This window comes from Pleurodeles waltl, chromosome 6, assembly GCF_031143425.1.
Source record: "Pleurodeles waltl isolate 20211129_DDA chromosome 6, aPleWal1.hap1.20221129, whole genome shotgun sequence".
Taxonomy (NCBI): Eukaryota; Metazoa; Chordata; class Amphibia; order Caudata; family Salamandridae; genus Pleurodeles; species Pleurodeles waltl.
In genome coordinates, this window is record NC_090445.1 from 804113928 (window position 1) to 804128228 (window position 14301).

At 44.6% G+C, this 14301-nt stretch overlaps 1 pseudogene; it reads right to left on the reverse strand.

The window, feature by feature from the left end:
- Nucleotides 1–6047: 6047 nt before the first annotated feature.
- LOC138302317 (5S ribosomal RNA) lies at nt 6048–6156 on the reverse strand (annotated as a pseudogene).
- Nucleotides 6157–14301: the final 8145 nt, after the last annotated feature.

Sequence of the window (14301 nt, forward strand, 5' to 3'; positions counted from 1 at the left end):
GCAAAAACAAACAGACATACAGTAAAAATGGGGGTAACATGCCAGGCAAGATGGTACTTTCCTACAGCATATATGTGTGTTCTGAGGGCTTTGTAGAGACAGAAGTGCCTCCCTTGTCTCATGAGTTAAAAGGTGTTGAGTGTGAGTGTTTCTGCTGCAAGTGGCCCCAAAGAAAGAGCATGGAGGCCACTAGGTGGCCATACATAAGGAATTGGCCATAATGGGATGGCATAATCATTGTGGAGCTAGCCCTAGGTCAGGAGCTGTCTCTCTCAGGATAGGTCGCCCACTGTGTCAAACCCGCGGGATCGCCATTTGATTAACTGTTCAGAGAAAATAGGACCCTGTACGAAGTCCTGGCAGCTTGATGTTAGGGGCATAGAGGTCACAATTGCTTGTCAGTCAGAGAGCTCTAGTGAGATACTTTTGCTTCAGCCATCCCAGCAACGAACATGTAGATGTAATTTCATACGGGGTGGAGAAGTTGTCAAAGTATAAATTGGTGGAGAAGGAATTCTTGCCTGCCAGCCAATGGGCCACCCACTGGAGCAGGGCAGCTAGATATTAGGATTCAAAGGAAGGAGCTCCCAGGCCACCCATTTCCACCGGCAGCTGGAGTGTGTGGAGGGCAATCAGTCGCCCTACGATCATTCCAGAGCAGGTCCCCCAGTAAGCAAGTAATATTGCGAAAAAAGTATTGAGGGGGTAGACAGAGTCCAGCTGCTGCTTCGAACTCCTGGAAGGTGGTCATCAGGAAGGAAGTGTCCAGCAGTGTGTCCCTGATTTTTAAAAGGACAGCATCCGCATAGAGGGACACAACATGCAGATCTTCTTGCACCCGAATTCCCCAGGCAGCGCCCTCTCTACTGAGGCAGTATGCCATTGGTTCCATGGCTATGGTAAACATGATGGAGGAAAAGGGGCAGGCATGTCTCATGCTGCAATCGACTGGGAGAGGGGGGATATGGGGTGCCCAATGTATACTCTGGAGGAGGGATTTGTGTCTAGAAGATTAGTATAGGCCAGGAGATGGCAGCCTAGGCCCACTCTTGGCAGAGTCACAAACAGATACTCTCAAGAATGCAAGTCAAAGGCTTTCTCGATATCTAATATTAGGCATGCCACTCTAGGATATTGTAGGGATGCTTGATCCTTCACATGGAAGAGGCGATGGATATTATAGGAGGTAGTTTGGCCAGGTACCTTGCTATTTTGGTCAGGGTGGATTATATCTAGGAGCATATTGTATCATTCTGCTAGAACTTTCCCATGATTTTGTAATACGCCCCTAATATTGCCACTGGGTGGAAGGAGGAGCACGTAATGGGATCTCTCTCCAGTTTCAGTAGAGAGACCAACAGAGACTCTTGTAAGGAGGCGGGGAGGGATCCCAGGGTAAGCGCCTTGTTATATACCCCACTAGGTGAGGGGCCAAGATTGTGGCATATTGTGCGTAATGTTCGATTGGGAGCCCATCAAACCTAGGGGCTTTGTTCAAGCAAGGTCATGTATAGCCTGCCTCTCCTTGTCAATGGTGATTAAGCCATCTATTTCCTTCCACTGAGTTGCATTTATAGTTGAGAGGGCTAAGGGATCAAGCAATTGCCTGATCATTGCTGTTGCAGGGGCACATGGCTGTTTATACAGATTGGAGTAATATACGTTGAAGGCTTGTAGGATGTCAGATTGGGAGGGTAAAGACTCCCCGGAGGGCAAAGTGGTTGCTGTTATCATCAGTGCTTTCCACTCTTGCCATCCCAAAAATGTCAACAATTGACCAGGTTTGTCCCCTTGTGAATGGATTCAGACTCATATTCCCTGTAGTTGTAGCAGCGAGGGCACATTACTTGGGCTGCCTGTCGCTGGTTGGTGCATAAAAGGGCTTCTTGGGCTGCCTCATCACCAGGAGGCTAGTTGTCTAGGCCGGTAACCTCCTTATTAGCTGCTCTGAGAGCTCCCGTCAATGTGTGTTGCACCCCTACTATACACTGAATGCAGTGCCCACAGGCGACTACCTTGAAGGCATACCAAGTCACTGGTCATGGCTGTTTCATGATTTTCTGCAAAGTATGCCATGATATGTGTATGGTGGGAGTCAGAGAAATCTGAGTCATCTTAGACTTCTTTGAGTAGCCTCCAGAGGGGAACCAGTGAGCGTGGTGTCCCCCAGTTTATGTACAAAAAAGCAGCAGGATCTGAAAGGACCCTTCCTAGGTAATCAGCCACCTGAGGGAGCAGCTACAAGGAGCAAAGAAAGTGATGCAAGCAGACATAAATATCATGGGGAGTGGAGTGGTATGAATAGAGTTTGTGGTTTGTGAGCCCTCCAAGTGTCTTGCAGTCCCCAGTGAAGGGCCCAAGTGGAAAATTGTTTGGCGTATTGGTGAGTCAGGGCAGACAGAAAAGGGTATAGTAACAGTCAAGAGTGGTATCCAAAATATTATTATAGTCTTTGTCTACGAGCCATGGGATTCCTGCCCATTGTGCCAGTACCCCTGATAAGGTAGCCCAGAATGGTGCTTGGTCTGTGTCGGGCACATAAATGCTACCTAGAAGTATATGTTCCGAATCAATGTACTGCTCTGCGTACACATATCTTTTCTTGCGGTCAATGCCTGTAGCCTGTAAAAGGAAGTGTGTGCCTGGTCAAAGCCTGATAAGAGCCCCTATCACGAAAGCAAAGTAAAGTTTGCCAATCACAGCACCCCTCCAGTGACATCTGAGGCGCTGGAGCTTCCTCTCCAAGAGGTGAGTCTTCTGTAAAAAGTGTACATGTCAATTTTGGCACCAGAGGTAAGCGTACGTGGAGTAGCACTGCCTGACGGAGAATATCCCCCTCACATTTAGTGTTAACAAGTAGATTTGCTGCTGTTGAGGCACTGGGGTGTTGTTAAGCATGCAGAAGGTGGGTGTGGAGGAGTGGGAAATTCCGAGACGTATCTGGGGCAAGTGTAATGTGCTGGAGAGGAGTAACGTGTGGCCCTGGAAAGGAAAACATTATTCAAACCATAGAAACAACAACTGGTACATAAAAATAACTGGAACCTGAGACCGGTAGCCTCACACTCAAACTGCTGCTAAACAGTGGCACCCATTCTGTAGGGTGGTGGTGATGTTCTGGTGAACAGCCACGATGAGCATGCTCAGGCTGAGTCTGTCAGCAATCTCCAAATGGTGATGGTGCCACGTCATAAAGGATCCATGGCCACCTTGCGGTGAAGGGGGGAAAAGTCGGGCACTCCTCCGACCCTCATTCACATCAGGCAGCCAGGTAAGTAGGGATTAAGTGGCCCATAATGAGGTAGTCATAAGTCTGCCGCTGTCACCACTGGGCTACCCAGGACCTCCAGCGGCAAGTCATCATTCCCCAGCCCTTATTCTTTGCTCCCAGGGGAACTCGAACTAGAGCAATGAGGGGATAAAGTCTAATGTATTGTGAAGGCCGCAACCAGTGCTGACTGTTGACTGTGTTGAGAAGAGATGGAGCTCACGGAGTTGCCCAGATGTCGGTGGGGCCGCCCTCCACAATTTCCTTGCAATACAGGCTGGAGTTTGGGCAGTGGAGAAGAGATGGGCCTCTGTGTCCGTTCAAAGCATGCTTCCACCCTGCCCCATGCCGAGCATGGGTCATTGAAGAAGTATGTTCAGTTCTCATGCATGATATTCAGTTAGCCAGGAAGAGCAGGGAATGTTGACCCATATTTGGCACAGTCTGTATTTAACTTCCAGGAATGAGGCCTGATCATGTTGCATTTGGGCCGTGTAGTCTGGGAACATGGACACCCTGCTGTTTTCATAGAGTTAGGGTGCTGTGAGTCTGGCCGCTCGAAGGATCACATCCCTGTCTTTATAGTGGAGCAGTCATACTGTGACTGGATGGGGGGGCGACCGGGAGGTGGTCAGCGAGCTGGCACCCAGTGCACTCTCTCCATGGTGTAGTGGGGGGTCAGGGTGTCAGCAGATGTGAATGATTGCACCCAACACTCCAGAAAGTCAATCATGGGCCAGGTAACTTCCACTCCTCCAGGAAGGTTCGCGACATGGATGTTGCTGTGTCAGGCCCTCCCTTCTGCATCTTCGTATTGAGAGTCTAGGTACTGCACCCTGTTAAGGAGTTCCTGGTACTCATTTCATGGGCTTTGATTTGTGGGAATATTTCCTTGTGGTGACCTTATATGTTGGGGACTGAGGCAGGCAGTTTGCACTGATTGTCATGGAGTAGGCCAGACTCAACATGTATATCCTCCAGGTGTGACTCAACAGAGGAATGGGAAGATTCAATAGCTTGCAGAATGGTGTCCAGTTTGTCAGCTGGGACCTGGGAGGGCCTGGGGGCATCTGCTCCTCAGTCAGAGCCCCCCTGGCCACAAGGCACAAGTGAGAGGGGCAGCATTGCTCCTCTGTTGGTCCCTGCTTTTCCAGGGGCAGCTGTAGTGGAGCTGTTTTGCACGATGTTGCTCCGTAGTGCATGGCTAGGTGCATGAGGAGGGGCCTTGCAGAAGCCGGAGTCCCACTCAGGAGGGTTGGCTCCTCTGTGCTCAGGTATTGTGTCACTCTTGTTTGACGCCCCTGAGGAGCGAGCTCCGGTGCCTGGTTGTGGTAGGTGAGGGCCTCAAGATCACTGGCTATAAACACTGCATAGCTGCCCACATCGGGTTAGGCTAACACAGTATAGCAGGCCTGGACATGGCCAGCCGCGTAGCACAAGGGGCAATGGCTGTCAGGTCTCAGCTTAATTAAACACAGCCAGTCTGCTCTGTCCAGGCAGGGCAGGAAGGCTTGGGGGCCTTGAAGGCCATCAGAGGCATCCCCTTCTCACCTGGCATTCCAGATGGTTTTCATGCCAGAAATTCTTTGCCTATGGGGACTCCTGGATGACTCCACAGAGTGCAGACTTCGTTTTGGATTCCCCTGCAGGCCTGCACAGCTCAGGCCACCTCATCCTCCATGCTTTTATCACAGGGAGAGGGGGTCAATGGGGTGAAGTGAGCCCATGTTGCTCATGTGCAGTGTTCCAAGTCCTCACAGCTCCCTGGCCCAAGAGCACTTTAGTCGACCCCTCCATCCCCTTTGGGTGAGGTTGGAGGCACGTGCAGGCTGTGGATCAGCACCCCCTCTCCTCCCATGCAACAGGATGGTCCCAGTCAGCCGCCACCTCTTACCACTCAGATGTAGCTGGTCCCAACCCGTAGGCCTCCAGGGCAGTCTCTTGGGCTGGCCCTCTCAGCCACTTGTCCACCTCCACGCAAAGGGAGCAACGCAGGAGGGCCGGCAGGAGCCCCAGTTGCCTCAAAAGTGAAGGAATGCCAGATACTATTAGTGAATTGTTCCAGCAGGCAGATAACACTTCTCCTGTGCATCCGCCACAAGGGAGAGTTCTGCCAGTTGATGCTGACATGCCTGTTTCTGGAATGTTCTGCTTTTGGACTCTGTGACACTAGTGTCTGCAATTCATTTCATTCTTCCACACCAAATACATCATCGTCCTTTTATCACATTTCTGACACACTGGGCTGATTTTTTCCATTTGGTTGCCAATAGTGGGCTCAAGCACTATTTCTTGGGGGCTAAGGCTTATTCATGGCACAAGTCTTAAAGAAAATAAGTGGGAGGACTGACCAAGTTAGACACTTTGCAAGTGACATCACGGCCCATGACACCACGGCGTGTGAAATCGCACCTGGAATCACAGGTAGTGGCATCACAACTCATGACCTGACAGGAAATGACATCACAAGAAGTGCGATCTGGTCTTAAGACCTCACGCATATGCTTACCGCAAGAAAGCAAAGCCTTAGCTAAGGGATCCCTTTGCCCATCGTGGAGCAAATGTTTTCTTCAGCTTGGGCTGGGTGTAAAGTGTAGAATAATTGTATGTTTTCCTTTGGAAAGTGTGTACTTTAGTGTTATTGCTGTTCTTTTTTATTTATTTTTTTAAGACACAAAAAAAAAAGGGTGCAGGAAATAAAAAGTGGAAAATGAAATTAGCGAGGAAGCTGTGTAATTGAGCTAAGATGTGCAGCACCTAGTATCTGCGAGAGGCAAAATGCCTAGAGCACCTGGTATTCCCAGGTGGTCTCCCATTCAAGTACTAACCAGGCATGACCCTGCTTAGTTTCCGAGATCGGGCGCATTCAGGGTGGTATGACCATAGGCAGGAAAAGCTGCAGTTTCAGCTCTCTTCTGCTCACCAAGCCCACCACCCGGAGCCTGCTGTTCTTAATCGCACCTGCACAGGCTCCCCTTTGGAAGTCAGACAAGCGCTCACTGCCAGAGGCCCAATGCCCCAACCCACATGGAACACCATTTTTAGGGTCGAGCCTGCATCGCATGCGCATGCGTTTTGCTTGCGAGACGCATTATTAGTTAGAAAAGGGCTCGGAGCCCCGCCCATGTCACGTCAGTGTCTTTCATTTGTTCATGGGCTTGCCTTTCAAAATATGCTTGCTTTCATTAGTGAAAGGCATGCATACGTCATGCCTTTTCCGGTGGTTAGCCCTCCTCGAGCACAGCGACCAAGTACTGAAAACATGCGAGGCTTGCTGTTTTCTGTCCGGTTTGTGCACTACTTTTTATCTTTTTTTGCAGCGGCGATCGCGCTTGGCAGAAGTCGAGCGCTTTGCATGACTTTTGCCTGTTACGTAGATAATTACACTTTTACTGATAGGTTTAATGTAGAAAAAAAAGTCTGGTTGGGAGTTTACAACTACCAATAGCTCTAACTCGGAGAAAAGCAAGACCTGTTGCATTGCAAATGCTTGTATTACCTGTACGGTACTCAAAAGGTAGGCCCTGGTTATTGCTTGGCTCCTTAATATACCCTTGTAAAAAAATTGTTGTCCCAAAATTTTCATTTTTGATTTATGTATCTGGATCATTACAGAAGTAATTTAGTTTTGTCGACATTGCTAATTCAGGCCGAAAAAATGGCGGATGTGTTGCAGTGATGACCTGTATACTTAACTTTGAGGAAAAACATATGTTTTGGGGGTCAAATAGTCTTATAGAGACAGAAAATAACTCTTCAGAGCAACCATTCCACCATTTTCTAAAATGGTAGCCCTATACAGTAATGAAGTGTTTTAGCCATCATATTGTTAATTTATTTTATTATTGTTTTTGCTTCAGTTTTCCATTGATTCAAATTTGTAAACATGAGCGAAGCAGGTGATAGCAAAGGTCTTTACTTCCTGACAGAGTGTTGCTAACTACAAAATCTGAGGACTCCTCAACAAAGACAAATGTGTTACATGCCAAACCAATCTGAAAGAAAAGCTAACATCAACTGTGGCTGAACAGAAGAGAGTTTGAGCTACTGCAGGAATACGGCAAGAAGAAGTACACAAAAGATTGGTGATAGGTGAAGAGGATCAAATATTTTATCGCTGTAGCAACAAGTGCAACAAGTCGTATAAAATGGAAAAAAGCGTGGAATTTATTTTGACAAAAAATAGCAGACACCAGTGAATTACAACAAGAATTCGAGTCTTCTGAGAAAGCGACGACAACCAAACTCAAAGCCCATCCACTTAGAAAATCAATGGGCACCCCTCACCCACCTCCAACAACTGATCAGACAGCAGACGATCTTCAATATGTTATCTGTAGTTTAGTCAGAACAAGGGCCAAGGGGATTGATGAAAGAACAAACTACAGAGTATGTAAGTCTCAAAGGACAAACATGTTTTTATCTGCAGCTAGTTTCTTCCACGATGAAGCTTTCAGCCGAGTAGCTGATCTAAACAGTGAGGTGAATGTATTTGAGGTGGATTGGTATGCCTATCTGAACTGCATACATGCATACATTCAAACATGTGAATGTACAATGAGTTCCCAGCAGCAACAAAACCACCAGCCTTCAGTTAAATTTGCACTCTTTGAAAAAGCCAATGAAGGTTTAAAGCCACACTTGAGTGCTGGCTATGGGTTCACACTCAGTGAGATTAGAGAAATAATGGTCAACACTGTTGAAACGTTTTTGATCCATAATACTAAAATTAAGATTTTTCTGGTGAGAATGTACAACGACCAAATTTGTTTTTGTCAGTCTAACAAAGAGAATGAGCCACTTATGCTCTTCTCATCTGATTTGAATCCTAAAGTTCTTGCTCCCAAAATTAGATCATTGGGTGCAGTAAAATCAGCAGGAACCATTTTAAAAAACTGTCCTGAAAGGCTTAGATTTTGGACATAATAAATGTTTTGATGCCCCAGATCTCTGCTAATCATGGGAGTCAACAAGAATGCCTGATGTTGTCTTAACATTTTATACATTCTTGTTTAATATAAGCATTGCAAAACTGTTACAAACATAAGTACTTGAGGTCAGAACAGAAGACAAGAACATTGATGGTGGCTTTGAAGTTCTAAGCAAAGAAATGGAAGACAACCCCATGAACGAACAAACTTATGCTGTGCAAATGTACTGTCTTTTCCAAATCAAGTTTTATGAATTACCTCACAGCAAAAAGAAAACTTCGCTACATAGGATAACTGCCCATGCAATCTATGACAAGGGCAAAAGTAGAGACCTAATAACTTCCATGAATAGAGTTGGAGTATCAACAAATTACAGTTACATAGTACGGAGTAGGAACTTGCTAGCAGCTCATGCTGTCTTGTGAATTTGACAGCACACCACTTCCAAGTCACTTTACCAGCAAGGAATTACAATTGCTGCCTTTGATAATTTTGATTTTGAAGATAGCTCTTCTTTATCTGGATGATCCAGCACACATGATAATGCCATGGTGCTTTTTCGAGACTGTACCAGTGAAGTAGCTGCTGGAAAACAAGTTGTGACAGCTGCAGGCATAATAAAACAAAGCTGCAAACTTATAACTCAACTGCCTTGCTAATATGTGCAAAATCACTACAAGTCACCAACACATCCCAGTCTACCAGAAAATGTAAAAGTGCCTGATGACACGGATCTTCTTCCACCTGATGCTGCAGTCTGCAAAGCTAATTTAACTAAATTTATCATATTGCTTATTCAGTGCGGACTGAAGGATAAGGAAAAGCCAGTTCCTCCATGGCCTGGAATTCATGCTCTGATCTCCCAGAATATCATCCCACTGAAGAAGGTTGGGTTTTTACCAGTAATACATCTCCTTTCACAAACCATGCAACAGTATACACAGCTCTAAAAAAACTTCCAAAATGTGCATGCTCAGCTTCAACACCAGCCTATCCTGCCAATTTTGTGCAATGAAGTTTTTTCCGTATTGTGGCGGACATCTATGTGAGCAATCCAGTAAAATCTGATGATCTTTATCTAATGATCTGTGTTTTCCACATGACAAAAGTTGTGTTCTGCTGCGCAGGAAGTTATCTCAGTGGATGTAGTATAGACTATGCACTTATTGAGGCTGAAATCTTTGGAAGCAAAACTGTCTAGTCAGTATTGAGAGGAACTTGTTATGTTTGTTCGCTACAACGTATACTCATTGTATCTGAGGCTTTAGAAACATGTCGTAGGAATATTTTCTGGAATAAGATTGACATATTAGGATGTGCATATCTTATCTCAGAAGTGAACAAGGCACAAGGTGCACTTCATTCCAAAGACATAATGCAAAGCCAAGCAATGTTCAGTACATTCAGTTCAAACTCTGAAAACCAGGTTTGTAGAACTTATGAAAGAATGTGAAGAAAAATCATAAGTTTTCAAGTACTGGGGAAATGTTTTACATAGGATAACTCTACTGAAAAACTTGATACATGCTGATTGGGAATGTGATTGGGAGTGCATGTGATTACTGTGTTTTGTGAATTTGATTGCATACACTATTGGAAATATAGGTTCTAGTATGTGGGAAGAGTGAAGAAAATAGAGGTGGAAAAACCATACCTCTACAGGAAATTCACCCAAAGACATTTTGTGGCAAAAGACAGAGAGGGAACGTTCAAATCTGTGGCTCCAGATATGAAACTTGAACAGATGATCCAGAAATCACAGAAAAGCTCCAAGGTAATTGTTAGTCAGACGCGTAAAAGTGAATATGTTGCTCAATGGCAGTTAGTTTACCATGATGTCCTTTCTATTTCCAGTGCTTTTAGAGAGATGACATATTTAAAATTAATGGACCATCATGAACCTGTTCCTCACCACAAACTTGTGGGAAAGATAGAGGAACCTTTTAATAAATATGTTGACAGCCTTCTTCATTTCATGCAGCAGCAAGGAAAAGCCGTAGAAATCTCTGAGCTTGTGCGACTACACAACTTTGTGTCAAACTATATGTACATAATGATATAAAGACATATCTACTAGATGGCCTGGAACATGGATCGAAATTATATGCAGAACTGAATCAGGAGCGATTGTATTGAAAGAGAAAAGGCTGTTTGACATAATCACTAAACCAAAACTTCCATGCTTTAAATGCCATATAAGAGTTTTGTCCAGCAACTACAAAACAGATTGCAAACAAACAATTTTTACATGCATGTAGAGAGATGGATGTAGCAAAATAAAGGGGTGAATTTATCAAGGACATTCTGTTACATGTCCTTCTTCCAACAAACGCATTATTTGATGGAAATGCTGCAACCAAACCAGTGAAGCACAAAAATGTGCAAGAGTTCGAAAAAAAACTTTCACCTGAAGAATGTCAATTCAAAAAGGTGTCCTTATTGAAAACGCTGTTCTTGTGGACTGTACGTCACAGTTGCAAATGATCAAGAAGGCATCAATGCAAAACATCGGAGAGGTTGTTCATACTTTTCTACAGATATCAAAGTCAGTGTGCACCCTGCAAGAACTGCACATTGTCTTTGGACATGTACTTTTAAGTTTAACATGTCCAGGTACTGAAAAACCCTTAAATTTGTTTTTCACTATTGCAAGATCTATTTCTCCCATATGCTACATTGGGGTTACCTTGGAACATCATCCAAGTGTGATTTCTAATTGGGAAAAGATAGAAAAAATGAGTTTGGTATCTCTGGACTCGTAATTTAAAAATGCATCTTTTGATAGAGTTTACAAATTGCAGGACTGAAAATGCCACTTTTAGAAAGATTATATTTTTTTACTTTAACCATTCTGTGTCTCATCCTGTCTCTGAATACACGTATGAGTTTAGGTGAGAGCTACATTTGTGCATTCTCTCTAGACATCCACAAACAGGAAGGACTGGGTGTGAAAGGAGATACATCTGCATACTGATAGTCATCCTGGGCAGGGAGAGGCAGTTCACACTTACATCTGAAAGGCTGTGTCCTGACGTCACCCAAAGGATGGGTTACTGCTGCTGGTATTCTGGAGACAGGGCTAGGTTGAAAGGGAGCCTTGTGCACTTCAGAGAATTCTTTTGAAGTTACCCCTACATTAAAGGCCATTTTGGGTATAGTACTGTTCCTCTGACACCATATACTCAGAACACTTATGGACTGTGGGCATTCTACCAGGAAGAAGGATCGTTGTGCTGTCAGGAGGGACTATCACTTTCCTGTTTGCTCTGCTTTGTTTGTCTGCTGCCTGGTAATTCTTACCTGGAAGTGAGAGGACTGGATCTAACTCCCTACAACAAGCAATATAAAGTTTCTCCAAGGGCTTAACTGAGCTTGCCTCCAGTTTCTGAAGTCCCATGGATATCAGAGACTTCATCTACATCTTGCTACAAGCACGTTAGCTCCTCTGCTGTGAGTCCTGCTCTGCCAAGTGCTGCCAAATTCAGTCCTGGGCCTTTGGAGGTGAGTGTGGTGCTTCAACACAAGAACTGATGCAATAACGCTGGTGCGTCACTTGGACCCGATGCATCCCTCTACAGAAATGCTGCATTGCTGTAGCCTGCACTAAAGCCACAGACACCACACGCTAACTGTGAGAAGCAGCAACTCTAACTTACAATGTGTCTTCAGCTTGGCCAATGCAGCACCGATGCATCAGAACCAGCACTTATTGTGTCTGGACATCGACTCATCAATGACGTTGCAGGATCAGGAAATGACGCATCGCCTACAAGAACGATGAATCCCCTCCTCTGGATCAACGCAGTCACCAAGTATCAATGCAACAAAGGTACTGTCAGCGGGTCTGCGTAACTCCTGTACCCGGGCTACATTCTTTTGTGGTTGGACTGCACTTTTGAATTTTTCCTGGTCCATATAGTTCCAGTTGGAGCTATTGTCTTCTAAGCACTGCATTTTGATTAAATCTTTGGAGATTCATAACTTGAGTTGTGCATGTTGGAGTTCTGTGGCTTTGGTCTTGTTTGACTTAGCTAAATTTTGGTTATTTTTTTAAACTGGTGTGGAGCTCTTTTGTGGTGTTTTCACTGTGTTACTGGGTGTGTACAAAAATAACATACACATTGCTTCTTTAGTTTAGCTTGACTGCTCTGTGCCAAGCTACCAAAGGGTGTGCACAGGTAAACTTTTAGTTGATATCTTACTTGCCCTTACTAGGATTGTGGACCCTATGAGGACAGAGTGGAAACCTCTGCCAACTAGAGACCTAACACCTAGCAAACTCTTTTTAACAATATTACAATAAAGAAAGAGTAGGGTAAAAACATAAAGATCTAACCTAGACCTTGCAGTTTGCAGGTAACTCTTTGATGGCCGTTCACGGCTCACTGTCCTATATTTGGATTGTAACTTCTGAAATGCAAGTAACAAAAGGATTTCTGTGACAAAAGCAGTAACCTACTGAATGATCCACATACTGAACGATCCACATAACGTACAGTTGGTTGATTTGCGTCTACACGTCCTTTGCAGCAGGCAGCTTAACCCTCTGCTTCACTTTATAAAGAGTGGAAACTGCCAAGAGAAACATAAATCACCAGTGTAATCAAGTTAATTTTATTGTTGCCAGAAAAGTGCTGGACACATAAAGACCTGTGCAGCAGGTGCTTAGTAAACTCGTGGTAGTTCTAAACACAGTGCACCCCCAAGGTCAGTACCTGGTGTCGTTGCACCGGTCGCACCGCCCTGGAGCCGGCACTGATAAGGGGTGTACATTGATATCACCCCACATCTTGAAATACTGTGTCTTATAATCAGTGAGCCATTCCGGCGTCTCTTAGCACAAGAACAGTTCTGGCATGTGTGTCTACATTTTTACAGTTTACTATTGCGCACGGGGGGGATATTTCGAAAAAGCAAACACAAACAGCTGCTTTATTTTAACCATACTAAACAATACGATGAAGGACATGTCAACTGCAGAATGAAAACTGTAAAATATACTCAATGTGCAGACAGTAGTAATGTCATATGTCTGCTCAAAATAAAGCTGACATATGAATACAGCGTGACGGAACGGGACCACGCCAACTTCATTAATTACTTACAGCACAGACTTCGCTGGTTCTCGTGACGTCTTTGATGTCATTTGCAGTAAGCTTGCTTTACGAGCTGCGGCAGTTACCATGATCAAGATACTCAGGTACGAAGTGAGAGCAGCACGGCACATTTGACATGTAAAATGCACCGACATGTCATTTTTCTCATTGCCAAAGGTTTGATTGCATTTGATCAGTGTGACAGATGCCCTAGTATGCTGTTAGGGTACAATTTTCAGCTGCTTCTCCTAGCAAACTGATCTGAAGTTTGCACAGGCATGCAGGCAGCATCTGAATTTCTTGCTAGAGTACATAGTGTTCCTGATATTAGCGTTAATATATTGCAGTAAACAAATAAACATTATCGGTCACATAGGTCAGTAAAATACCGCTTTTGCGTATCGCCACAGTACGGTAGGCATTCCCCCGTTGTCTCATTCCAGTCTTGTTCTGATTGTCTCTCATTGGACACATAACAGCATTTAAAACATATAAATAATAATCTTTAGGAAAGTCGATGAATTTTTGTGTGTGGTTGTGTGAGTAGTTAAGTGAGTCAATGTCGGAATGCATGAATAGATGTATGAATAAATGAACAAGGGCACTGATGTATGTTTAAGTAAGTGCGTTGTCTATATCAATGACTTTTAACCATGTTATATAGCAGCACGGCTGAAGTTCGCCATGGCTGAAAGTCCTTGATATAAGTACTATGACTGAATGCGGATGTTCACTGATTGTGGAACCTACAGAGCACAAAGGCTGAGTAGATATTGGATATGGGTAGTCAGACCAGCATCGGGGCTGGTTATAGTTTTCACCAGGCGTTTCTGGCTTAGCTAAGGGCAGCAGGCACCAAGAGATCTCTTTGGGTGGATTCTAGCAGTGTGCCATGTTGAAAAGAATCGAGGCGATAAACCTTTTTGGACACTGCTGACAATTAATTTTGCAGAACATTCAAAGAAATAAATACTTAAGTACTGTTTCCGACTGTCTTTTTGTGCCT